Source organism: Cololabis saira, chromosome 16 (genome assembly GCF_033807715.1).
Source record: "Cololabis saira isolate AMF1-May2022 chromosome 16, fColSai1.1, whole genome shotgun sequence".
Lineage (NCBI taxonomy): Eukaryota > Metazoa > Chordata > Actinopteri > Beloniformes > Belonidae > Cololabis > Cololabis saira.
Genome location: NC_084602.1, coordinates 33,756,876 through 33,782,239, shown reverse-complemented (window position 1 = coordinate 33,782,239; position 25,364 = coordinate 33,756,876). Strand labels below are relative to the sequence as shown.

General features: G+C 40.5%; 1 pseudogene; it reads left to right on the top strand.

Moving 5' to 3' along the window:
- Positions 1-23,208, top strand: part of LOC133462184 (RNA-binding protein 25-like) — a 49,859-nt pseudogene extending 26,651 nt beyond the window's left edge.
- The last annotated feature ends 2,156 nt before the right edge of the window (positions 23,209-25,364 follow it).

The window sequence follows — 25,364 nt, the reverse complement described above, 5'->3', positions numbered from 1 at the left end:
TTAAATACATCTATCCACTTTTTATAGCCGTTTAATCCTGTGCAGGGTCACAGGGGTCTGATGGAGCTTATCTCAGCTCATTACAGGCGAGGAAGGTCTCAAATTAAATCAGAAATGTCTTTTATTGCATTGGTAAAGCACTTTTTAGCCATCGGGGCACATATATATATATAAATAAATATATATATATATATATATATATATATATATATATATATATATATATATATATATACACAGTATATACACACAGCATTGTACACACTCATAGTGCTGTTGTGTTCATTCTTCTTAAAACAGATAAAAACTACAGGAACTTGGCTTGAAAAGTGTTAAATCTGTGCTTGGTTTTGAGGAAGATCTCACTAAATATTGACATTGGCTTGTACTGTAATTTTGTTCTGAACATTGTGTGAATTTAGTTCTGAGGATATCTTATCTGGAAGTTAATGGATAAATCTTTTCCTAAGACATCTGCTGATTACCAAAAAGTGACCAAGACTTTGGCCCAGTAGCGGAGCCAGAGGGGGGGCAAGGGGGCGGTCGCCACGGGGCCCACAAGCTCATAGAGCCCTGTTTTGTGTGATACGTTCATCTATAATCGTAAATTGTAGGCTATAATATCGATCAAATGTGCATTGTGCGGCCAGTGTAGGCTAATTCCTACTTTACAACTGTCCTGAACGCATCGGGGATGTGAGCCAACGCTGATTGGCTGTAAAGCCTTATGGTTTCACGTTAAATCGATGCAGAGCCTACGCCGTAAGGTACCGCGTAGCCTACGGCGTAGGCTACAGCGTAGGGTACGCCGTAGGGTACGCGTTGGTGTAATGCAGAACCATAAATCAGCCTTAACAGTTACAGCCAATTTGCCGACTTGGCAAGTTTGCTGCCATGAAGGAGATGAGCGCTAAACTTTAAAAGAGGACTAAGCATGTACAAAGTTTTGAATGTTACCCCGTTTTCCACGTTACCTGGATTATTTTGTTTAGGCCAAGGGTTATGGAAGAGTCAACTGCCATTGGTGAGTCGGTGTAAACTTCATAAATAATTTCTTTATCAGAATGTTGTGGTAGCCTTGACCACCTGCCTATTTGAATGAGCTTTGTGTTGTTTTGAGTCTATTCTCTGTTATAGAGCTCAGAAAATGATGTTATAGACCGCTGTGTCTATATCTATCTAAATAGATTGTGTAATTTTAGACCAGTTATGTTTTTTTTGTATTTAAGCTGTATCAAAGATGGAACTGAGTCAGTCCGTGACTATCTGAGTTTTCAGCGCCATGTGATTGACAGCTGTCAGGCCTGTGTGTGCGTGCGTGCGTGCGTGCGTGCGTGCGTGCGTGTGTGTGTTCTTCTGAACAAGTTTGTGACTTTACTCTGCTTTCTGCAGCATAGGCCTATAGGCTTGCTCGGCTCAATAAAAGTGAGAATAAATGTTGTTTGATGGGTAGGATGAGGTGTTGTTGAACGTTAAAGGAGCATGAGGAAGGATTGAGGCAGGATTTATGAAAAAAATTCGTATACATTTTAAGTTTTCTAGTAATAATGTCAGATGAAGCGTTCCAAACCCAAAAGAATGAGCCCTCTAGTGTATCTCTCCGTTGCCTTGAACAGGCTGTGTGCTGCAAAATGTGCTGCAATTCGGCCTCCGAATTTCCCGCGCTGGGCTGCGGATGTGACGTCACATGGCGCTGCATGCACGTTCTCCCCGTTCTCCCGTGCCGGCTTCACTGTTGGCTGCAGTACCCCCGACGGCCGTCGTGGCGCTAGAGAGTCTCATTTCTTAAAAGGATTCTCATGCTCCTTTAAAATGACTATCATAAGGACCCATCGAGAATGCTCCGCCTCCTCTGTACAGAGATCCTCGCTCCGCCACTGCTTTGGCCCACCATTGTATGGTCAACAGTTGGCAGATACAGTGTGACCTGATGATACCTTCCCATCTGGTGATTAGAGTTACACAAACTTAAGAGAATGTCTCATTATTCCAGTTAATGTACAGGGTTGTTTTTTTCACATCTTATTAGGTAAAGCAGGGTTACATTAAAGAGCATATTGCAGGTTGGAGACCCCTGTGAATCAATGTGTAGGAAAATAATGTAGGAACTGAATTTTCATTGAAATACGCATAAATATATACTACAGTGACCTCTGGAGTTGTTTTTGTGAGAGTATTTTACTTCCGCATCTGAAAAAGCTGAACCGGGAGTGACGTCACACTGGGGAGCGCGGTGAATTCAACAATAGGAAAAGTAATGGATCTTAATGTTAGTTGTGACACTGAAGAGGTTGTGAATGTGTATTCACACCAATATGACTAAGAACCCGTTAGTCCCCCCACGTTCTTTTGATTGACAGCTGAAACTCGCTTTTTAAAAGGCTAATTTATGGGTCCGCGTTACACCAACGCAGACCCTACGGCGTAGGTTACGCGGCGACGCACCGAACGCTGCGTGCGCCGCGTACCCTACACCGTAGGCTACGCCGTCGATTTTACGCGGAACCATAAATCCGCCTTTATTCACTGCAGCACCCGCCCGTGCACTCCTGAAAGAAACTCCGAAAATAACTCCTTAAAAACGGGTGAGTACTTGTAATCTGTCTATGTTTGTACTTTCTAAACAGAAAACAGGCTTATTATCTTCTCTTTTTTTTTAAAAGCATCCGAAATAGCCGGGTAGCCTATTTTTAAAACCGAATATTTCCCCTCCTTCGTTTATAAAATAATTTGTATCCACATTACATCGTTGTTAAAAAAAAAAAAAACCTTCCACACAGAACCGAAGATCTGCGTTTTCGACCACATTCATAAGCACAGACCTGTAGATCATCTGGTCTTCCAGCCTCCGGGCCGCCTCCGCGGCGCAGTTACCCCGGGATCAGCGCCTCCTCCTCGGGCAACGAGCTCGAGTTCCCCCCGGTGTCCGCCGCGAAGCTGCCGCGTTAATCGACCCAGCCCGGCTGCAGCCCGGCTGCAGCCGGGCTGGGCAGCTTTCCCGGGTCCGGGAACCGCGTCTCATTCTCGGGTACGAGCTCGACTCCCCGTGTCAGATCCATGGTCCCACCGCGGAGCTGCTGCGTTAAACCGACACAGCAGGGCTGCAGCTGCTGCGCGTCGCCGCGTACCCTACGGCGTAGGCTCCGCGTCGGTGTAACGGTGTCAAGAGCAGAGACCATTTATTTAATAAATAGCTTGGAGAACAGATGGTGGATCATCTGTAGAACTGTAGTAAACAAAGGTCGCACGTTAGACGTCAGAATCAGAGCAGATTTGTTGTTGTTTGAAGCATAATGTGACGTTCGAAAACGCAAAACTCCGGTTGTCTCTGTTTACACCAGGTCTACAGGCATCTACATAAACGGAGTTTTCAAAAATCTTCCCTTTGCCCGGAGTTTTTTTAAACATTGGTTTATTTGTGTTTTCATGTGGATGACAGGTCCAAACGTAGGAAAATATCTTGGGTTTAGCAGATACCGGCTACGTGTGTACGGGGTCTGGGCAGTCAGATGAGGCAGAGCTGTGGAGATGCTCCCTGGCGTGACGTCATATGACGCGGTGGTCAAAAAAAAAAGCGTTTGTACGAGCTTGGCTAAAATCAGCCACTTTTTCCTCTGAATAAGTGCCCTTATGTCTTGTAAAACATATTAAATCCTACATTAACTTCTCACATAGTCATTTTCACATAAGGTCAGGTATCATTTTTGAAAAAATTCTAACCTGCAATATGCTCTTTAAACCTAAACTTTACTTAGACCATAGGTTTTCAACTGGTTTTGGACCACCATTTGGACCACCATTATAACAAAGAAGCAACTTGGGACCACTGCTTTTGGGGATGTTTGTTTTATTTTGCACCTTGCTTTTAAATAAGAGTATGGGCCTATATAGACTATTTATTTGCATCAGTGTATATTTTTATTTGCACCTTTTGCTATAAAAAAAAACAAAAACAGTCAATGAAAAATGAACAATAGGAAGCCAAGAGGGCTTATAATATTACAAAGTTCACTCTCACTCATTTGACATCATTTGGATGGGTACATTATTCACAAAAATCAATAGTAAATGGAAAATAAATTGAGTCTAAATCAATATATATTTTTTAAATTACTGTTTTTTACAATTTACAATTTCACGGACCACCAGAGGGCCACGGACCACCGGTTGACAAACCCTGACTTAGACAATTTCTTAATGTCACAGAAATATTTAGTGTTGACAAGTGAACTCTAAATAAAGACAAATGACACCTTTCAAAACATAAAAAAAAACGTTTATTTACCAGCATTTCTTATTTGTCTGATATAAGAAAATAGTTTTGTTTTGTGAGAAAAAACTAAATTAATAATTTTAAGTATGTACAGTCTTTTTTTTTTGTATTAAATGTAAAAAAAAAAATGCTCTATCAAGAGTCTTGACTACTTGTTTTTGCTAAACAGAAGCAGGATCAAACAGTCAAAGTTCAGCATTGCCTTTCAACCTGCCCCCTGTTTCACGTCGCTGGACTTTGCTGACCTGCAAATATTGAAAACCTGTTGGTCAAACTCTGGTGGAGGGTTCAATCAGTGTAAAGTGAAATTGAAAATAAATGTGTTTGTTTTCTACTTCAGTAGAGACAACGTAATTTCTCCCACTACCGCATAAATATAAAAATCTGGTGTACAGCAGCCTGACTCATTGCTCTACACTGACATTTACTAAAGAAAAGGGAAGAAAAGGGAAATGAGCGTTTGCTACAACTTTTCTTTTTCACATCTCATCACCCTTTAAGGTCAGCTGTGTTGATGAGCCACAGCAGACAATGATTTTTGCCAAACAGTGAGTTTTAAGTATGAAAACCGTTACTGTGCCTGGCATTACGTAGTTAGGAAAGACTGTTTTTACCTAATTCCTTGTAATTTAGGGATTTTACAGTAATTGAAGCAACATGCAGTCTTAAGGCCATATCATCATATAGAGCTCTTTTTAATTATTTAGTGCAACATGTCTAGTCACCTTGTCCAAAAATGGTTCTATTATAATAAATGTTGAATATTTTGAAATGGTTACAGAGACCTCTACACTATTTTGACTAGACAAAGAGGATATTCAAAATGCACTTAGAGCAGGATATTGGGAAAAAAAAAACTATTTATAAAATTGCATGAAATTAGTCTGAATATTGGCACTGATCTGATTCAATCTCTGTCCACTTTACCAAATGCCAGAATCATTCTAGTGTGACTATATTCTCATACGCTGGCCAAAATAAGAAGCTAAAAATTAGTTATCACATCTTTTATTAAGACCAATTTATATAAACATATTCATACAAATATTAAACTAAAGTTGTAGACTGCTGTTCAGGTTCTACTCCTGGCAGGGGCCCGAATGTGTGGAGTTTGCATGCTCTGCCTATCCTTGCATGGAATTTATCCGGGTACCCCTGCTTCCTCCCACAGTCTAAAAACACGCATGCTAGGTTAATTGATGATTCTAAATTGCCCGTAGGTGTGAGTGTGAGTGTGTCTGGTTGTTTTTCTGCGATAGACTGGCGACCTGTCCAGGGTGCAACCCCTGCCTCTCGCCTGTGATGAGCTCCAGGAGACCCCTGTGACTAGGGTTGCCACCTTTCAGAAATAGAAATAAGGGACGCCCCGATTTCAGCAGCACAGACGCCAAAAAAAGGGACATCCCCAAAACTTCTAAACTGCATAGAAATATATATATTTTATGCAAAAAAAACCCAAAATGCTTTGATTTCAAGTTTAAAGTGCTTTAATAGCATTGAACTTGCATGCCTGTACAGACAGCCAACCATACTAGCAACTGAAATAGCCTCGTATGCTATGTTTGTGTAAAAGTATGGTGTAATATATGGTGTATATAGTGTAAAAGTTAATTTATTTCAATACTTCAACTGAAAAGGTGAAACTAATATATTACATAGTCTCATTACATGCAAAGCAATATATGTTAAACCTTTATTTGTTATAATTTTGATGATTGAATTGTTTATTGATTTCATAAAATATATCTTAATTTTTTTAGATTTTTTATTTGGGGTTTTCATAAACTGTGAGCCATAATCACCAAAACTATAACAAATAAAGGCTTAAAATATCTCACTTTGAATGTAGTGGGAAATAATACATTTGTTTCACCTTAAGTTGAATTTACTACGAATAAAGTTTTGCAATATATTCACATTTTCCGACCTTCACCTATAGGCTATATTATGACATTAATAAATAAGTGCATAATATGTGTCCGTATTGATTCAATACGGAACGCAACTTTTAATTCCCAATTACGTAACAATTCCGTATTTCAAGGGATAGGTGGCAACCCTACCCGTGACCCTGCAAAGGATAAAGCGGGTATAGAAAATGGATGGATGGATGGATCAGGATCAGGATCAGAATCAGCTTTATTGGCCAAGTTTGAACATGCCAGACATGCCGGTTATTTTGCTCACTGAACCCAGATTTAAATATAGACAGGGTCAATTTTCACCAAATCAGAACCCCGAAGGCATTTTGCGAATATTTATAACTGACAACATTTCTAGGGGTATTAAGGGGTGCTGAATCCAAATCTGCTGTATATAAAGCTCAAAAATGTCCCAAAATGCTAATCTAAGCAGTTTCTTCACATTACATCTCAAATCTGAATATGGCATTGAATTGCCCATGTAGGAAAACTTACAAAAGTAAATTTAATTCATGTTTGTACCTTGTTTAGTCAAAAAGATATACTGAAAAATAGATTTAAGCCTGGCATGTTGGATTTATCAATTTTGAGCCATTGGGACATTTTTGAGCTTCATATACAGATTTGGATTGGGCACCCCTTAATACCCCTAGAAATGTTGTCAGTTATAAATATTTACAAAATGCCTTCAGCACTTCAAATAAGCACATTTTCAGAAATTCCGCCAAGACTAATAGTAGCAAACAGTAAAGGGACAAATGTAGCTCGTATTAACATATATACAATTTAAAAAAAAGTGAAAGGTGCAGCAGTATGAGGTAGTCATGGTTATTGAAAGGTGCATTGTTACAGCATATGATTGTGGTTATTATTATCATTATTATTATTGCACAGTGATTGATTATTCTGAGACTCTATGAGTGATGAGATTCATCCGAGCAACAGCTTGGGGGAAGAAACTGTCTCTGAGTCTGGAGGTTTTGGTGTATTGAGCTCTGTAGCGCCGTCCAGAGGGGAGGAGTTCAAACAGACTGTGTCCTGGGTGTGAGGGGTCTGCAGTAGGGATGGGCGATATTTTACCGTTCACGATATATCGTCAAAAAATTCCCCACGGTAAGAATTTGTCATCTCGCGATAAAAACGATAAATTCCCGTTGATGATATTTTTGTGGAAAGTCGGATTTATGATTCTGTGGTTAAATCCACGCACAACGTACGTGAAGGAAGGGAGGGAGGAAGGGAGGAAGGAAGGAAGGAAGGAAGGAAGGAAGGAAGGAAGGAAGGAAGGAAGGAAGGAAGGAAGGAAGGAAGGAAGGAAGGAAGGAAGGAAGGAAGGAAGGAAGGAAGGAAGGAAGGAAGGAAGGAAGATATGAGCCAGAAAGAATGAGCCTGAAAGAAAGAAAGAAAGAGAGAAAGAAAGAAAGAAAGAAAGAAAGAAAGAAAGAAAGAAAGAAAGAAAGAAAGAAATTAGCCTGAAAGAAAGAAAGAAAGAAAGAAAGAAAGAAAGAAAGAAAGAAAGAAAGAAATTAGCCTGAAAGAAAAAAAGAAAGAAAGAAAGAAAGAAAGAAAAAAAGAAAGAAAGAAAGAAATTAGCCTAAAAGAAAGAAAGAAAGAAAGAAATTAGCCTAAAAGAAAGAAAGAAAGAAAGATATGAGCCTCAAAGAAAGAAAGAAAGAAAGAAAGAAAGAAAGAAAGAAAGAAAGAAAGAAAGAAAGAAATTAGCCTGAAAGAAAAAAATAAATAAAGAAAGAAAGAAAGAAAGAAAGAAAGAAAGAAAGAAAGAAATTAGCCTGAAAGAAAAAAATAAATAAAGAAAGAAAGAAAGAAAGAAAGAAAGAAAGAAAGAAAGAAAGATATGAGCCTGAAAGAAAGAAAGAAAGAAAGAAAGAAAGAAAGAAAGAAAGAAAGAAAGAAAGAAAGAAAGAAAGAAAGAAAGAAAGAAAGAAAGAAAGAAAGAAAGAAAGAAAGAAAGAAAGATAAATTCCCGTTGATGACGTTTTTGTATTGGTATTTTTTTTATCATTATCGGGATAAATGCCAGAAATTATCGTGATACATTTTTTAGTCCATACCGCCCATCCCTAGTCTGCAGAGATGCTACCTGCCCGTTTCCTGGTCCTGGACCGGTACAGGTCCTGGATAGATGGGAGGTTAGTCCCAGTTATCCTCTCTGCACACCTGATTGTTCATCTGTGCCCATCTAGTTTGGTGGTGGGATGGATGGATGGATGGATGGATGGATGGATGGATGGTAGCTTAAAAACTAAAACTTTTTTTTAAATCAAAAGCTGTGTCATTCAAATTAAAAATGAAATTGTACTATTAGTAATGATATTACCCAGATACCTGCAGGGCTGCAGAGCAAGCAGGCACGAACAAGTGGCTTAAGTTGAATTCACATACTTCACAGCTCACAGCCGGAGATCATCATTTAAGACCAAAAACATACAAAGCTTAAATCAGCATGCCGACACTTGTTTCTTTCTCTGCTAAACCACCCTGATCAATTAAACTGCATTTAATCTGGAGATTGTCACTGACCATAGCATTGTACTAACGTTAAGTAGTTACAGGAATTGATTTCAGTTTAAACCTGTGCTTTCATTATATTTTTCCCCTTGTTGATTTTTCACTGATTGCCTTTGGGGCATTTCTTCAATCTGTCTAGACGGACTGTATTTATAGAGCATTGTTTTATTTTTGCCAAAGGCTCAAAGTACTTTTAACACTACAAGCTACAAGCAACCCAGCTTTCTCTTGGTCTATGCAGATCTACACAGATTATTTTTATTGAGTCTATGGAGTGCCTTTGCTATCATTCATACAATCACACACTCCAATGAACACATCTGTTTCAGTGCAGGGTTCCGTGTCTTGTCCAGGACTCTTCAACATGTGGACTGTGAGGCCAGGATTTAAAGACTTTCCTGTTGGCAGAGAACTGCTGTATCCCCAGAGCCACTGCTGCCCCAAACTAAAGGAGTCCTGCTGCCAGCACAGAGCAACATCCATCCATACAGTTGGAATGGAGCCAATTCTCTGCAAGACTGTGGGCACAAATTATGATTAATTTTTATTTTTCTGGTGATCTACAATTCTCATTCCATTCCCTACATTCTCCTGTGACCAAACATCTCCTTGAAGCTGGCTAAAGCTGAATTATGGTTCTGCGTTGAATCAACGCAGAGCCTGTGCCGTATGCGGAAGGCTCTCTGTAGCCTACGCCGTAGCCTGACGTGCACCTCCCAAAAACTGTAACTGCGCGTCAAGGCGACGCAGACCCAACGCAGACCCAACGCAGACCCAACGCAGACCCAACGCAGACCCAACGCAGACCGAGAGGGCTGTGATTGGTTTGCTTGGTAGCAACGCATTTCCGGTTCCGGTTCGTGAAGCAGTAGTGAACTTTCAGCACTCTTTTCTTTGTGTGTGTGTGATTTATTTATTTATTTTTTTTGGGTTGTTTTGGTTTTTTTGCACAATAGTTGTCCTTATCTCATTGATTCACTGTGACCGGAAAAGCCGGAAGCTAAACAAAGTATCAACTAGCACTCTGGGGGGGTACTGCACTGTGGCGAAATGGAGTGATGGAAAAGTCCGAACGGTTCACGACGGCGTCACAGCAACGGCGTAGGCTCTGCGTTGGTTTAACGCAGAACCTTAAATCAGGCTTAAATAGAGGAAAGGCCTAAAGTAACACACATATCTCTTACCTGGCTCCAACCCCTAACTTGACTCAGTTCTACCCCTGTCTTTAGTAATCATAGGTGAGGGTTGCTTCATCCAATCAGTATCCTCCCTATTCAGAGTCATAACAAGGGCTGTGGGCTATCCCAGCAGTCAGTGGGGGACCACAGAGACAAATGGTGCTTTTCCACTAGTACCTACTCTGCTCTACTCATCTCGGCTCGGCTCGACTCAACTTGGCCTGGTTTCTTTTCCATAACAATTCAGCACCTGGAGCAGAAGTAGGAGGTTGGAGCGAAACTGCTGTGACGTATTGTGTGATCTAAACAAAGAAGACAACAACACTAAAGATGCAGAACATGGAAGAGATGACATATGTGCTGCTGGGTCTGTGGTTTGTGTTTGATATCAAGTTAAAAAATGAGAGTGAAAGAAGCTTCAAGCGGTTTGTCTCGGCACTGCTGAAAAGTCAGCTGGGAGCTGCAAGCAGCTCTGAAGTGACAGAACTCCTGGTAGATGTTGTCGTTCCTTATCACCCATCTAGATCCCTTTTTAATTCTCTCCTCAGCACCAGGTTTATGAACATCTGCACCTCAGAGTTGGATCACCAAACAGACTTTTGCGCTGCCATTGCCTGTCGAATAAAATGAACAAGAAGCCGTCAGAGTCTCTTTTGCTGATTTCCGCCTCCTGACTCAGACGTCTGACTCCAACCCCCTGACCAATCTGTGGCCTGTAGTGTGATGACGTCAGATATAGCTCGACTCAGCCGCTTAGAACCTCGCCAGAGTAGTTACAGAAAAAGTATCTACTCAGCACTTTAGCCCCTTAGTGGGAAAGAACCAAACCGAGCGGAGGCGAGCCGAGCCGAGCTCGCCTCAGCTGGAAAAGCACCAAAACAACCATACCAAACAAATATGACTGGAGCCGCAAAAAATTAAGTCTTGTATAAGCCTTAGAATGAAGACAAACACATGCTGCATGTATCTATATTAGTTATAACTGGGAGAAGATTTTTTTTATTCATTATGCACTTTGAGAAAAAGTCGAAATGTTGAGAAAAAAGTAAAAATGTCGAGATTAATGTTGAAGTACAATTTCCAGAAAAAAGAAAAGAAAGAGTTGAAATGTCGAGAAAAAAGTTGAAATGTTGAGAAAAGGTCAAAATTTTGAGAAAAAAGTCGAAATGTCGAGATTAATGTTGAAGTACAATTTCGAGAAAAAAGTCGAAATGTGGAGATTAAAAAGGAAAGGAAAAAGGAAAAAAAGAGATAAAAAGGAATAAAGAAGAAAAAAAGGAAAAAGAGGAAAAAGAGAAAAAAGGGAAAAAAAGGAAAAGAAAAGAAATAAAAGGTCAATCATCTTTGAAAAAGCTCCAGGAGCCACTAGGGCGGCGCTAAAGAGCTGCATGCGGCTCTAGAGCCGCGGGTTGCCGACCCCTGATCTAAGATGTACATTTCTGGACTGTGGGAGGATGCTGGTTATTCAGAGATAACCCTGGTGAGAAGATTCAGACTTCATGTGGAAATGATGCCGCTGAGGAACATTTAACTTATTATGTTCAGCAATGGATAGGACACAAGCTATCAAGTATTTTAAGTTTTTTTGTTTGCTTTCTAGTCTATAAAGTGCTTTTTTCCCATTTGGAGTATGTTTTTGTAAGCATGTTTTACATCCAGAGCTTCAAAGCCTTGATGCTCTTATAAAAGTCAGCACTTGACAACAAATTATCAGACTGTGTTGAGATCGTCAGACAAACCAGATCAAACAGATACTTGCTGCTCTTAAGTATACTTACTTTATTGTCTGTGCAGAAAGGGGACAGCATACACAGTTTAGAGTTATTCCTGTTGCCATGTGTTTAGATGTTTTATTAAATATAGGATCAAATGCAACAGCTCCAGATGACACACACTTTGTGTGGCCTGCAGGAAAGTCTCTTTTCCAAAAGATGACTGCACTGAGAGCACAATAAAGTGCAGACTCTGCAGTAACACATGTTAGCTGGGGTTTATAAACTAAGCTACAACAGAGAAGCAAAACTTTTAGAAACAAAAGAAGTCAGTTTTCTGCCACTAAAATCAATATGTCAATATGTCAACATATCAGATTTCTTAGAGAAAAGCAATGAGCTGGGGAAGTTTCAGACATCGGCACAATGAGTTCATGCAATTTTGGAAAAATCTGTTTTTCTATTTGTTGAATTGTTGCAAATGTGAATAACATAGTTCTGAAAGCACTTAGGGGACCTGATGACACCAGCTTGCATATTGGTCCATTTTAATGCAATAGAAGTGTCCTAACACAAATCATTTCACTTTAACACAAAACAGTTCTTCTTTTCCCTCTGGAGCTCCATTTCGAGCAACAGACTTAAAAAAAAAAACAATTTACACACAAAACTAATTCACAAAAACATGAGAAAAAAATGTGTAAAAGTCAAAAACATAGAGTACACAGGAGATTTGAAGTTAAGTGAATACATGATGAAAATCCACTAAATACAATTCCAACGTACTGACAGCTAATCTTTGATCATCTGGTAAAAATGTTTTTGATTAGATGTGCAAATTATCATTTTGCTTAAAAACATGCATATACCTTCTCTCTCACACGGACTGGTATTTCTGAAAGAATAATGCATGATGATGTGCACAATTCAGATGGTTTTCCTTTTTTTCCTAACGCCTCGTTAACTGCATTCCCCTCTGTTGAAGAGAGTGGTAAAATGACCAGTTGGTCGTATATAAGCTATAAAAGTTAGCCAATATATAATACATTGGCTATAGTTTTATATCAATTTATATTGTTAAAAAGTTTGACTATTTTTAGGGCCCGAGCACCTTCAGTGCGAAGGCCCTATTGTATCTGTAGGAATTTTTATTATTATTTTCCTGACAAAGTGAAGGCCTTTTTGCCTCCCTTAACATGCCCAAAAATCACCAAATTTTGCACCCTAGTCAGGCCTGGCGAAAAATTTGATATTTAAAGGTTTGCATTAATGGGCGTGGCAAAATGGCTCAACAGCGCCCGCTTGAAAACTTTGTGCCTCAAGCCCCACGACACGGTTTGACGTACATGCATGAAAATCGGTACACACCTGTATCATGGGACAACTTAAAGAAAAGTCTCTTGGGGTCATGCCCGAAACCGAACAGGATGTCGGCCATTTTGAATTAGTCGTGTCATTTTGGCGAAATTTATGCCATTCCTTCGAAAGTTAATTCAGCCCGAACCGTAACGTGCCCCCAAGTGTGTTATACATCAAAATGTGCGTCTCCATCCTGCGACAACACGCATTACTTTTCTCTTTCAAAAGCGTTACCGTGGCGACGCTAGACGCCAAAAAGCGCGCCCACCCTTCATCTGATTGGTTCGACAGAAAAAAATTTGTGCCTCAAGCCCCATAATACGGTTTGACGTACATGAACGAAAATCGGTACACACCTGTATCATGTCGCAACTAAAAGAAAAGTCTCTTGGCGCCATAGCCGAAACCGAACAGGAAGTCGGCCATTTTGAACATTCTGAATTAATTGCGTAATTTTGGAGCAATATATGCCATTCCTTCGAGAGTTAATTCAGCCCGAACCGTATCGTGAACCCAGATGTGTTATACATCAAAATGTGCGTCTCCATCCTGCAACTACACGCATTACTTTTCTCTTTCAAAAGTGTTAACGTGGCGACGCTAGACGCCAACAAGCGCACCCCCCCTTCATCTGATTGGTCCATATTTGATAGTTCCCCAAAAGGCACCAAATTTGGCATGCAAGCCAGGCCTGGCGATAAATTTGATATTTCATGGTTTGCATTAATGCGCGTGGCAAAATGGCTCAACAGCGCCCCCCGGAAAACTTTGTGCCTCAAGCCCCACAATACGGTTTGACGTACATGCACGAAAATCGCTACACTCCTGTATCATGGCACAACTTAAAGAAAAGTCTCTTGGAGCCATGGCCGAAACCGAACAGGAAGTCGGCCATTTTTAATTCATTGTGTCATTTTGGCGAAATTTATGCCATTCCTTCGGCAGTTAATTCAGCCCGAACCGTAACGTGCCCCCAGGTGTGTTATACATCAAAATGTGCGTCTACATCCTGCGACACCACGCATTACTTTTCTCTTTCAAAAGTGTTACCGTGGCGACGCTAGACGCCAAAAGGCGCGCCCCCCTTCATGTGATTGGTCCATATTTGATAGTTCTCCAAAAGTCACCAAATTTTGCATGCAAGCCAGACTTGGCGATACATTTGATATTTCATGGTTTGCATTAATGGGCGTGGCCTAACGGCTCAACAGCGCCCCCTAGAATACTTTTCTCTGCCATAACTTTTGAATGGTTTGACATAGGAAGTCGTGGGTGGTGTCATGGGACTCTGTAATGAGTCCTTAAGCTTCGTTGGCCTTAATTAGCCCCGTCCCTTCTTCTGATTGGTTGTCCTGATTTTCTGCTATAACTTTGGAATGGTTTGACATAGAGAGTCGTGGGTGGTGTCATCAGATTCTGTATGGAGTCCTTGACCTTCATTGGCCTGAATTAGCCCCGCCCCTTCTTCTGATTGGTTGTCCCTTTTTTCTGCTGTAACTTTTCAATGGTTTAACATAGGAAGTTGTGGGTGGTGTCATTTCTGATACTTATGGGGGGCGGTGGCCGTGAGTGCGAGGGCCCGTTCATTGCTGCTTGCAGCTTTAATTATTTTTATTATTTGTAATGAAGCTCTTGGTGGTTCAGGAAAAGTAGTCAACGCTATGGGGTGGCTAGTCAGGACATGGGAGGCAGGAATAACCTTTAGACGGTTTATTGCGGCTTTATGGCATAGAACAGATGCACAGGCAACTAAATGTCTTAAACATAAACAATTAAACACTTACTTGTGGTCATGGACGCACACAAACTGGGAAACCAACTCAACTAGATGATTAACTGTAACTGTTTCAGGCCCCGTTTACACATAGCCGGGTATTAAAACGGATATTTCCCCCCTACGTTTTGAAAAATTCCATCGTTTACACAAGATCGTTTTCAAAATCTCTTCGTTTACACGAATCCGCATAAATACGCTGTTAACGTCATGCCAGCCAATCGTGTAACTTCCAGTTAAGCCTGATTTATGGTTCCGCATTACACCAACGCAGAGCCTACGGCGTAGGGTACGCGGCGACGCACACCGTACGGCGCGCATCTCCGCGTACCCTACGCCGTAGGCTCTGCGTCGATTTAACGCGGGACCATAATTCAGGCTTTACTTCCAAGACGGAACGAGTCTTTCGTTTGGAGTGACAGAGAAGTGGAGTTACTTTTAAGTGTGACTTTAGAATTTAAAACAGGTAAAATACAAGAAAATATTGACGGTGGCCAAACAAATTGTAAACACAGGTCGCACACATGATGCTGGTGACGTTTCTGTTGCATAATGTGACGTTCTGAAGCCTAAATCTCCGTTTTCCTCTGTTTAGACGCAAACGTGAAAACAGAGTTTTTGAAAATCTCCACTTTGGCCGGAGTTTTCAGAAATTATCGTTTTTGGTGACTTTGAGCTCCGTTTTCGTGTAAAACGAACGGCCAAAACGCATGAAAACGCCTCTGTTTTTGCTCCGTGTAAACGGGGCCTCAGTCTGTCTGCTGCTTCTCCTGAGTGAAGAGCAGACGAGCCCAGACTTGGGCAAAGGGCGAGCACAGGTAGGAGAGAGAGAGAGCAGGCCATATCAAGGGGAGAGTGGGCTGTAACAGTTTAGCTCCTTGTTTATGCATAGTTCTGATTTCAGAACTGCTCGACCTGCTTTCAGTTATTTTGATGAGTAATTGATCCCTATTTGTGACTCGGATTTGTTTATTTCAGTTTAATTTTTATTTATTTTTTAAATGTATTTCTGGTTACATTTTTTAATTTCATTTATTTATTTCAGGTTGATTAAAAAAAATGTTATTGACTCATACAGTCAAACTACTTCATCTATACATACTGGTACAGTACATTTGTTATTATTGATTAGTTGTCAAGTTAAATGGCATGTTGTTATAGTATGGTATAGTATGGTCTGGTAATTTTGTACCAATATTACATTTGGGATGGGGAGAGGCGGTGGGGGGTGAGGGGGTCTCTAAATTACATTTTGCTTATGGCCCCAATTCGGTTAGGGCCCAGTTACGAAACCGTTTGTGTATACAGGACTGTCTCAGAAAATTAGAATATTGTGATTTTCTGTAATATCATACATTCTGGATTAATTACAAATCAACTGAAATATTGCAAGCCTTTTATTATTTTAATATTGCTGATCATGGCTTACAGCTTAAGAAAACTCAAATATCCTATCTCAAAAAATTTGAATATTCTGGGAATCTTAATCTTAAACTGTCAGCCATAATCAGCAATATTAAATAATAAAAGGCTTGCAATATTTCAGTTGATTTGTAAGGAATCCAGAATGTATGACATTTTTATTTTTTTTAATTGCATTAAACAAAACAAAGAACTTTATCACAATATTCACATTTTCTGAGACAGTCCTGTAAGTACTGGTCACAAACGTAAAGGAAATAAATCACTATCTACGTAGTTGCTCTATTGTATTGAATGCTCAGTAAAACCATATTTGCTATGTTACAGCAGACTTAAACGTTGTGGTTACATTGATACAGAGGTGGCACACTACAATAGACCTGCATCAGCTGCTGTGAGCAGCCACTTTATATTTGGTAGTGAAGTGTTTAAAACACTTGGGCTTTGAATAAATTGGATCCATCACACTGATTGCATTTCACCGCACTGATTCTGCAAACTGCTTTATGGATTACAACGGCCTCCGACAGTAAGTGAAAGCCATTTATCATGTTGATAGTGTGTGTAGGTTTCCCCTGCTGAACTACATCATCACCCATCTCTGACAAGATGAACACAATGCCATCTTTATGTGTACATCCTACAGTACGTGGTGTGGCGTTCATAACAAGCGTGCTTTATTTTCATTACTGCTTTGATTGAACCCGAGTCTCAAACATAATACCATAACATGTGTCTGGGGTCCTGATGCCATTTCTTAATTTTAAGGCCTGTAACATGATTAGCTGAAGTCACACAGCTGTTACAAACATACTACTTGTCTCATTACGTGATCCGTCGTGCGTGAAAAAAGGACTGATTAAAGCTGATATGATAAAAGCGGTGAGCTCTTTAGCAACTATCAGCACATTAAAGCTATTATTGTAATCGGGTATTTCTTTTGCGTGGTCGTGGTCATAGCGTATCAGGGAGTGTTAATTGGAATTATTAAAATACAATATGCGACTCATTTCATTTTGTGCCTGACTCATTTCACTGTGGAGGAAACTTGAAGCACAGAAGATGGTTATATAACACTCCAGACCCCTGGTGTGGGAAGTCATTTGAAAGTGACCAAGCTGCGTTTGAACACTGATTAGCCGAGCCACAGGGATGAACTTACATCGGTTATGTTCACAGGGAAAGAAGGGCAGATGAAAGCAGGGAGAGACAGAGGAAAGATGAGTGGGAGGATTTTATTTTTTCTTTTTTTAGTCGCAACATCTTAACTCCTATTGCGTTGGCTCTTCTTGCTCTTGATCACTGCAGCTTTTACGTGAACGTTGCATCTGCGCTAGCTGCTTAACTGCTCCCAATCAAGAATTCAGCGCCGTGCCCTTGAAAGAAGGGGCCCTTTTGAAGAAAAAAGAAAAGTTGGCTCACTGGCTGTTCACTGCCACCAGAAACAAAACAATGCTAGCAAATGTAGTTGGTTATTAAATCTGAAAATAGTAAACAATTAAAAAGTAACTCCAGGCACCGGGGGGACAGTCTGTATTCTTGCATGCCTGATTTCAGTCGTTTCACTCCAACCCACCTTCCCACACTCCTCCAAAAATAAAACGTGTCACAATCCTCAGAGAAAGAAAAAGAAACAGCATTTATTATCTTACATTTACTTTCACTTTAAATTATTTGGTGACAAATAAACCCATTTCTCATCATCTTCATTGCCTTTGTTAATAAACATCCAAACTCAAAAGAGAGGGTACCAACAAATTTGACCTTTAGTCAAAAAATATTAGGATGCCACTTTAAACAATGACCATAAAAAGGCTGAGTCGACCCCTTTTTTGTCAGTAAATGTGTGTGAAAACAATTTACGGAGATAAAAGTGTCCATGAGTTGATCCATTCTGCAAAGAAATCCAGCTCAAATAATCTACCGGTATGTATTTATTTTTTATGGATGTAACCCACCTCAAAAATGGTGGATATATGTATAACTCTTCCGCATAGATAACATGATAAATGTTATTTTAATGTGCCATTTGATATTAAAATCCTGATTGAAAGTTGTCCTTCACATTAATAAGTTAGGATGTAAAGAAAGTCAGCACTCCCGTTTCATTTTTCTCGCTCAGGTTGAGTTAAATTGTGCATTTGTTATCTTTATTCAGGCTTATTTGTTCAGCTTATTCGTTAATTGTTCAAGCTGCATTTGTAAATAAGAATTTGTTCTTAAATTGCTTGCCTGGGTAAATAAAGGTTCAATTAAAAAAAAAATATTTTCCACAATTTCCAGCAGTTGGCAAACGCTTTATGGCAGCAGCCACTAGGGGGCGCTTGCGCCGCGCAGCAGTCTCTCTTTTCTGAAGTGGCTGCAGACGAAGAAGCAACGCGAAGTTGAAGGGGACCTATTATGAAAAACACGTTTTCTCTTGCTTATTATTATTATATATAAAGTGGTCTCCCCTCTGTAACTGAAAGAAAAGAGTAAAATAACACTAAGCTCGGGGAAAGGTGTCTAAGGAGTGTCTGAATAAGTTTATCTGTTGAAATAGGTAAGCTATTGTGTTTTCTATCTTTGTAACTATTCATTTTACATGTGTTTAAATCTAAATGTTAATGCGCATTTGCCGAGTGACGTATGTATTGAAAACACCAGTGTTACAGATATTTTGTGCTACTGTTCATTATCATGGTTAAAGATATTTTATTTTAGTTTATTTTCGTGGGTTTGGGTTTTCAATGTAAACATTTTGAAAAGTTTAAATTGAAAGTGTGTTCAATAATAATTGAAACCAAATTGAGTGACACTGTGTGTGTGTGTGTGTGTGTGTGTGTGTGTGTGTGTGTGTGTGGGTGTGTGTGTGTGTGTGCGTGTGTGTGTGTGTGTGTCATTCTTTGTGTGAAGTCAATGACATTTACAGTCAATAGACTTATTAGTTATTCAGGGTCAATTAATACCTTTTTGATAACTATCTATTCCTCTCTAACCGGAGTATAATTTCGAGATGTGGTGACTCTAGACCTTGAGATATACATGTTATATGTTGTATATATGTTGCTCTGATGAACTATCAACACTCATAGAGCCTCAGAGTAATCAACCACTGTGCAATAATAATAATAACCACAATCATATGCTGTAACAATGCACCTTTCAATAACCGTGTCTACATCATACTGCTGCACCTTTCACTCTTTTTTTAATTGTATATATGTTTAGAGTTACATTTGTCCATTTACTGTTTGCTACTATTAGTCTAGGCAGAATTTCTGAAAATGTGCTTATTGGAAGTGCTGAAGGGATTTTGTGAATATTTATAACTGACAACATTTCTAGGGGTATTAAGGGCGGCCCAATCCAAATCTTCTGTATATGAAGCTCAAAAATGTCCCAAAATGCCTCAAAATTGATAAATCCAACATGCCAGGCTGAAATCTATTTTTCAGTATATCTTTTTGACTAAACAAGGTCAAATTAATAAGTTAATAAGAGTAATTTGTCTATTTACTGTACAGTGAGCGAAATAACTGGAGTCAAATTCCCTGTCTGGCACGTTCAAACTTGGCCAATAAAGCTGATCCTGATATATATATTTTTTAGGTGAAACATCATAGGCAGATTAACACCGGGTTACACGTACATTTCCTATACCTTCACATTGTTTCTTTTGAGTTGGGGTTGTACAGCAGTAGAAGGTGGAATAGATTAAATGGTCAAAAAAATAAACAACAAAAAAAACATGACTGCATTGGCAAAAACTGAAAAGAGGATGTTTTTTTATAAAATGATAGAGCCTCAGTACACTTTATAATTGGCCACCTTAGGGTTTGAAAGGTCCTACTGAAACTCCTTAACTAAATATCACGAATAATATGTGAAGAGACAACATTATAAAAAGTCTTTGTCCAAGAATCTAAGAAAAGCCTGTTCTCAGAAAAAAAAAAAAAAAAAGATTGCAAATCCCACTGACTACCAGAGGTCTCCACAAGCTGTTGTCTTTACTTAATTGACCATGCAGGTTGCCCAGATGTTTCCTTCAGGGTATTTTTTTTACAGAAATGTGATCTTTTACCTGCATGGCTCTGGGGAATTAGAAACATTCTGTCTGTACTATTAGTTAGTGCTTAGTTTGAGTTTGGGCTGTTTTTGAAGCAGCTTTACTTTGGTTTAGACAAACAAAGACGTGCATCAATACTTTGTGTTTCTGATTAAGTTATTCCATTCCTGTCTGAGAAAATAATTAAATGTCTGTTTGATAATTGGGTGAAACAAGTAGTTTTGCCTTCTAACCATGTTTACTGGTATTATTTGTTTATTCAGACAGACAAACATTTTCCTTGTGCCATCATTTTTCTTACTCAGTTGGTTTAGTTTTAAAAGATTCCAGTGAAGTCTACTCTGAGATTAATTTTTAAGTTTGTTCATCAACCGCAATAAGTAAAGTCTCCATTAAACTGTTTTGAAAGTGTCATTAAAGTTTGTGTGTGTGTACTCCAGTCCTTGAGGCTCATTGTGAAGACATTTTCATCGTACAGTTTAGGAATGGGTGATATTTTACCGTTCACGATAAACCGTCAAAAAAATTCCTCACGATAAGAATTTGTCATCTTGCGGTAAAAACAATACATTCCTGTTGACGTTTTTGTGTAAAACTGATTTATGGTTCTGTGTTAAATCCACGCACAACGTATGTGAAGGAAGGAAGGAAGGAAGGAAGGAAGGAAGGAAGGAAGGAAGGAAGGAAGGAAGGAAGGAAGGAAGGAAGGAAGGAAGGAAGGAAGGAAGGAAGGAAGGAAGGAAGGAAGGAAGAGGAAGGGAAGAAGGAAGGAGAGAGCAGGAGGAAAGAAGGAAGGAAGGAAGGAAGGAAGGAAGGAAGGAAGGAAGGAAGGAAGGAAGGAAGGAAGGAAGGAAGGAAGGGAAGAAGGAAGGAAGGGAAGAGGAAGGGAAGAAGGAAGGAGAGAGCAGGAGGAAAGAAGGAAGGAAGGAAGGAAGGAAGGAAGGAAGGAAGGAAGGAAGGAAGGAAGGAGTTAAATCCATGTACAACGTACGTGAAGGAAGGAAGGAAGGAAGGAAGGAAGGAAGGAAGGAAGGAAGGAAGGAAGGGAAGAAGGAAGGAAGGGAAGAGGAAGGGAAGAAGGAAGGAGAGAGCAGGAGGAAGGAAGGAAGGAAGGAAGGAAGGAAGGAAGGAAGGAAGGAAGGAAGGAAGGAAGGAAGGAAGGAAGGAAGGAAGGAAGGAAGGAAGGAAGGAAGGAGTTAAATCCATGTACAACGTACGTGAAGGAAGGAAGGAAGGAAGGAAGGAAGGAAGGAAGGAAGGAAGGAAGGAGGAAAGAAGGAAGGAAGGGAAAAAAGAAGGAAGGAAGGAAGCCTGAAAGAAAGAAAGAAAGAAAGAAAGAAAGAAAAACTGATTTATGGTTCTGTGTTAAATCCACGCACAACGTATGTGAAGGAAGGAAGGAAGGAAGGAAGGAAGGAAGGAAGGAAGGAAGGAAGGAAGGAAGGAAGGAAGGAAGGAAGGAAGGAAGGAAGGAAGGAAGGAAGGAAGGGAAGAAGGAAGGAAGGGAAGAGGAAGGGAAGAAGGAAGGAGAGAGCAGGAGGAAAGAAGGAAGGAAGGAAGGAAGGAAGGAAGGAAGGAAGGAAGGAAGGAAGGAAGGAAGGAAGGAAGGAAGGAAGGAAGGAGTTAAATCCATGTACAACGTACGTGAAGGAAGGAAGGAAGGAAGGAAGGAAGGAAGGAAGGAAGGAAGGAAGGGAAGAAGGAAGGAAGGGAAGAGGAAGGGAAGAAGGAAGGAGAGAGCAGGAGGAAAGAAGGAAGGAAGGAAGGAAGGAAGGAAGGAAGGAAGGAAGGAAGGAAGGAAGGAAGGAAGGAAGGAAGGAAGGAAGGAAGGAAGGAAGGAGTTAAATCCATGTACAACGTACGTGAAGGAAGGAAGGAAGGAAGGAAGGAAGGAAGGAAGGAAGGAAGGAAGGAAGGAAGGAAGGAAGGAAGGAAGGAAGGAAGGAAGGAAGGAAGGAAGGAAGGAAGGAAGGAGAGAGCAGGAGGAAAGAAGGAAGGAAGGGAAAAAAGAAGGAAGGAAGGAAGCCTGAAAGAAAGAAAGAAAGAAAGAAAGAAAGAAAGAAAGAAAGAAAGAAAGAAAGAAAGAAAGAAAGAAAGAAAGAAAGAAAGAAAGAAAGAAAGAAAGAAAGAAAGAAAGAAAGAAAGAAAGAAAAATCCCGTTGATACGTTTTTGTGTAACAAACATGGCAGATCTGAGAGCGAGGTAGATTTATAGTTACAAAGATGGAGTTGAATTGGTATTTTTTTTAATCATAATTTTTATCGTTATCGGGATAAATGCCAGAAATTATCGTGATACATTTTTTAGTCCATACCGCCCATTCCTACTACAGTTAACCATCTGTACATTTCAATGCCTCTTATTTCAGCCGTTCGCCGATGCCCTGGTGAGAGCAGAACATGTGACCACCAGGACGATTCCCCGGAGTTCACGTGGAGCATAGTGGCGGCCGGAGACCCGCGGGACAAAAGGAATGGGAAAAATGAGAGGAAGACAGGAAGTCCACAGGGTTGGGAGGAAGGTAAGAATGAAGGTATCACATTCCGCCGTTACTGGGGAATTTCATTTTTCAACAAATGTGTCTGTTTCATACGATACTGAGGCTTGATCACTTACTTTAGCACTGCTATACACTTTTTACATTTTATTTCATTGGCAATTTTGTCATGGGACTCTTTCTTTGTTGATGCTGTGCATTATGGGAACTATAATCACATAAACACAACAGCCACTAACGCAACCTTGTTGTTCAGTTAGCATAGAATAAATGTGGTGTGTTTGCTGAATTCCTTTGGAAATTTTCTTTTCATTTATTATTTTCAGGTAATGGGCTAAATATAATGAACCCACACTCCCTTGTCCCTTCTCCAGTATCATTCCTTCTCATTTGCAAGATGAGAAGAGTTTCTCTTATCTTATCTCCCGAGGAGATGATGAAATGGAGGGAGAAAGAAGAGACGGTTTATTTCCTTGGAAATTGTAGGTCATAACAGGAAAAAAACAAACATTTGAGACCAGAGAGTGGGATGAAGTTGAAAAAATTATCTTACGCTTTAATGCTATACATACGTGACGTGGAATATTTGCACAGACTAATCAAAGAATGATCACATAATGCTGCTGACACTAACATTTGGCACAAATAGTTTCATATTTAAGCCCAGATGTATTATTGTGGGCAAAGAGTGCGGCCCTAAATCAAAAACAGCGCTAACGGTAGTGTCCCGATCTGTGGGTCAGGTACCAAGCTGCACTAAAAAGTCCACTCTCGCCCGTTCCTGTGTGGGCGGCTGCCCTCTCCGAGCTCGGGTCCTCTACCAGAGGCCCGGGAGCTTGACGGTTCTGCGTTGTAGGACTGTGCTCTCTGAGCTCTCTGATGTTGGTCCTGGGATCGGCCGGAGCCGCTCTCCCAGCTGGGATGACACAGCTCCAAGGACTCCAACTGTTGTCTTCTCTGTCTCCTCCTTCAATCCCTGGTACTTTTGCAGTTTCTAATGGCGCTTTTCCACTAGTACCTAGACGTCAGGGAGTCAGACGTCTGAGTCAGGATGTGACATCAGCGAAAGAGCGACTCTGACGGCGGCTTCTTGTTCATTTTATTCGACAGGCAATGGCAGCGCAGAAGTCTGTTTCATGATCCAACTCTGAGGTGCAGATGTTCATAAACCTGGTGGCTGAGGAGAGAATTAAAAAGGGATCTAAACGAACAATAAGGAACGACAAGATCCACCAGGAGCTCTGTCACTTCATAGCTGCTCGCGGATACCAACTGAGTTTTCAGCAGTGCAGAGACAAACTAAAAAAAAAAAAAAGCGTTACCGCTTGAAGTTTCTCTCACTCTCATTTTTTTACTTGATATCGAACACAAGCCACAGACCCAGCAGCACATCTTTCATCTCCTCCAGGTTCTACATCTTTAGTGTTGTTGTCTTCTTGGTTTAGATCACACAATCAAATACGTCACAGCAGCTTCGCTCCAACCCCATCCACTTCTCCAGATGCTGAATTGTTATGGAAAAACTTTGGCCGAGTTGAGTTGAGTAGACCCGAGTAGGTACTAGTGTAAAAGCGCCATTATGTTCCCTTTTCTTTATATTGCTGTCACTTGGGATTTGCCACATCAATCAACACTGCTCTCTTCAGGAGTTTTATCGACCACCACTATCCCCGCTTTATTGGTCTGGATCTGGAACTCCCACAGGACGTCTGCCCTTCCATTCTCCACCAACCATGACGGCATGTCCCACCTTGACTTTGGGGCATGCCAGCCCTATTCAGTGCAGATGTTTCTGTACACTATAACCACTGCCTGGTTGTGTCATTCCATGTAAGCTTCACCTGCCAGCATCTTTCAAGTCGCTATTATGTGCTGGATTGTTGGTGCTGGTTGCTGGTGTGATAGACCCTGGCCTCTGTTGTACTGCTATGCTAGATGCCTTTGCTGTCCTCCAGTCCAGCCTTTTCCAGCCACTGGCAGAACTTCTCAATGTCAGCCACTTCTTTAATCTGTCAATGTTACGATATACTATGAGCAGAGACGACTGGGAGATTTGCGAGGCCCTGTGCGAAATGGCCGGGGGGGGGCCCTCGCACGCTCGCTACGCTCGCTACGCTCACGCGCGCAAAATTTTGGGGTTTTTCGGATCGGATTGGGTGTCTATATGCGCAACTTTAACTCTCAAATTAGCTAAATACTGGATACCTTCCCCTGCCTCATCATCATCTCGAGTGCCTCGACGCGGGGCCCCGCGGCTGCTTGAGACCCGGTCGGATTGGTGATTTTTGTAACAAATTTATCTAACGAGGCTTTCAGAGAGGCATTAAACTCTTCCATTTTCTTTCGTTTTTTTCTTTTTTCATTCCCCTGATGGAAATTTCCTGAATTTATATCGTTCTCTTGACATTGTGTGACAGTTTGTTCCAACTTCACCCGTCTGGATAAGAGCACCTTGTGTCTGCGCTTGGTCTGATCAGTTGTATTGAACAACAGACACGCGCATCATTGCACATATATTTATTGATATGCACAGACTAGTACACATTTAGGTCTGTAATGGAACGTGACTGTTGATATTTATAAGGGAAAAAACGAAAAAAAAAAACGAAAAAAAAAAAATTGAAAAAAAAAAAAAAAAAAAAAACGGCC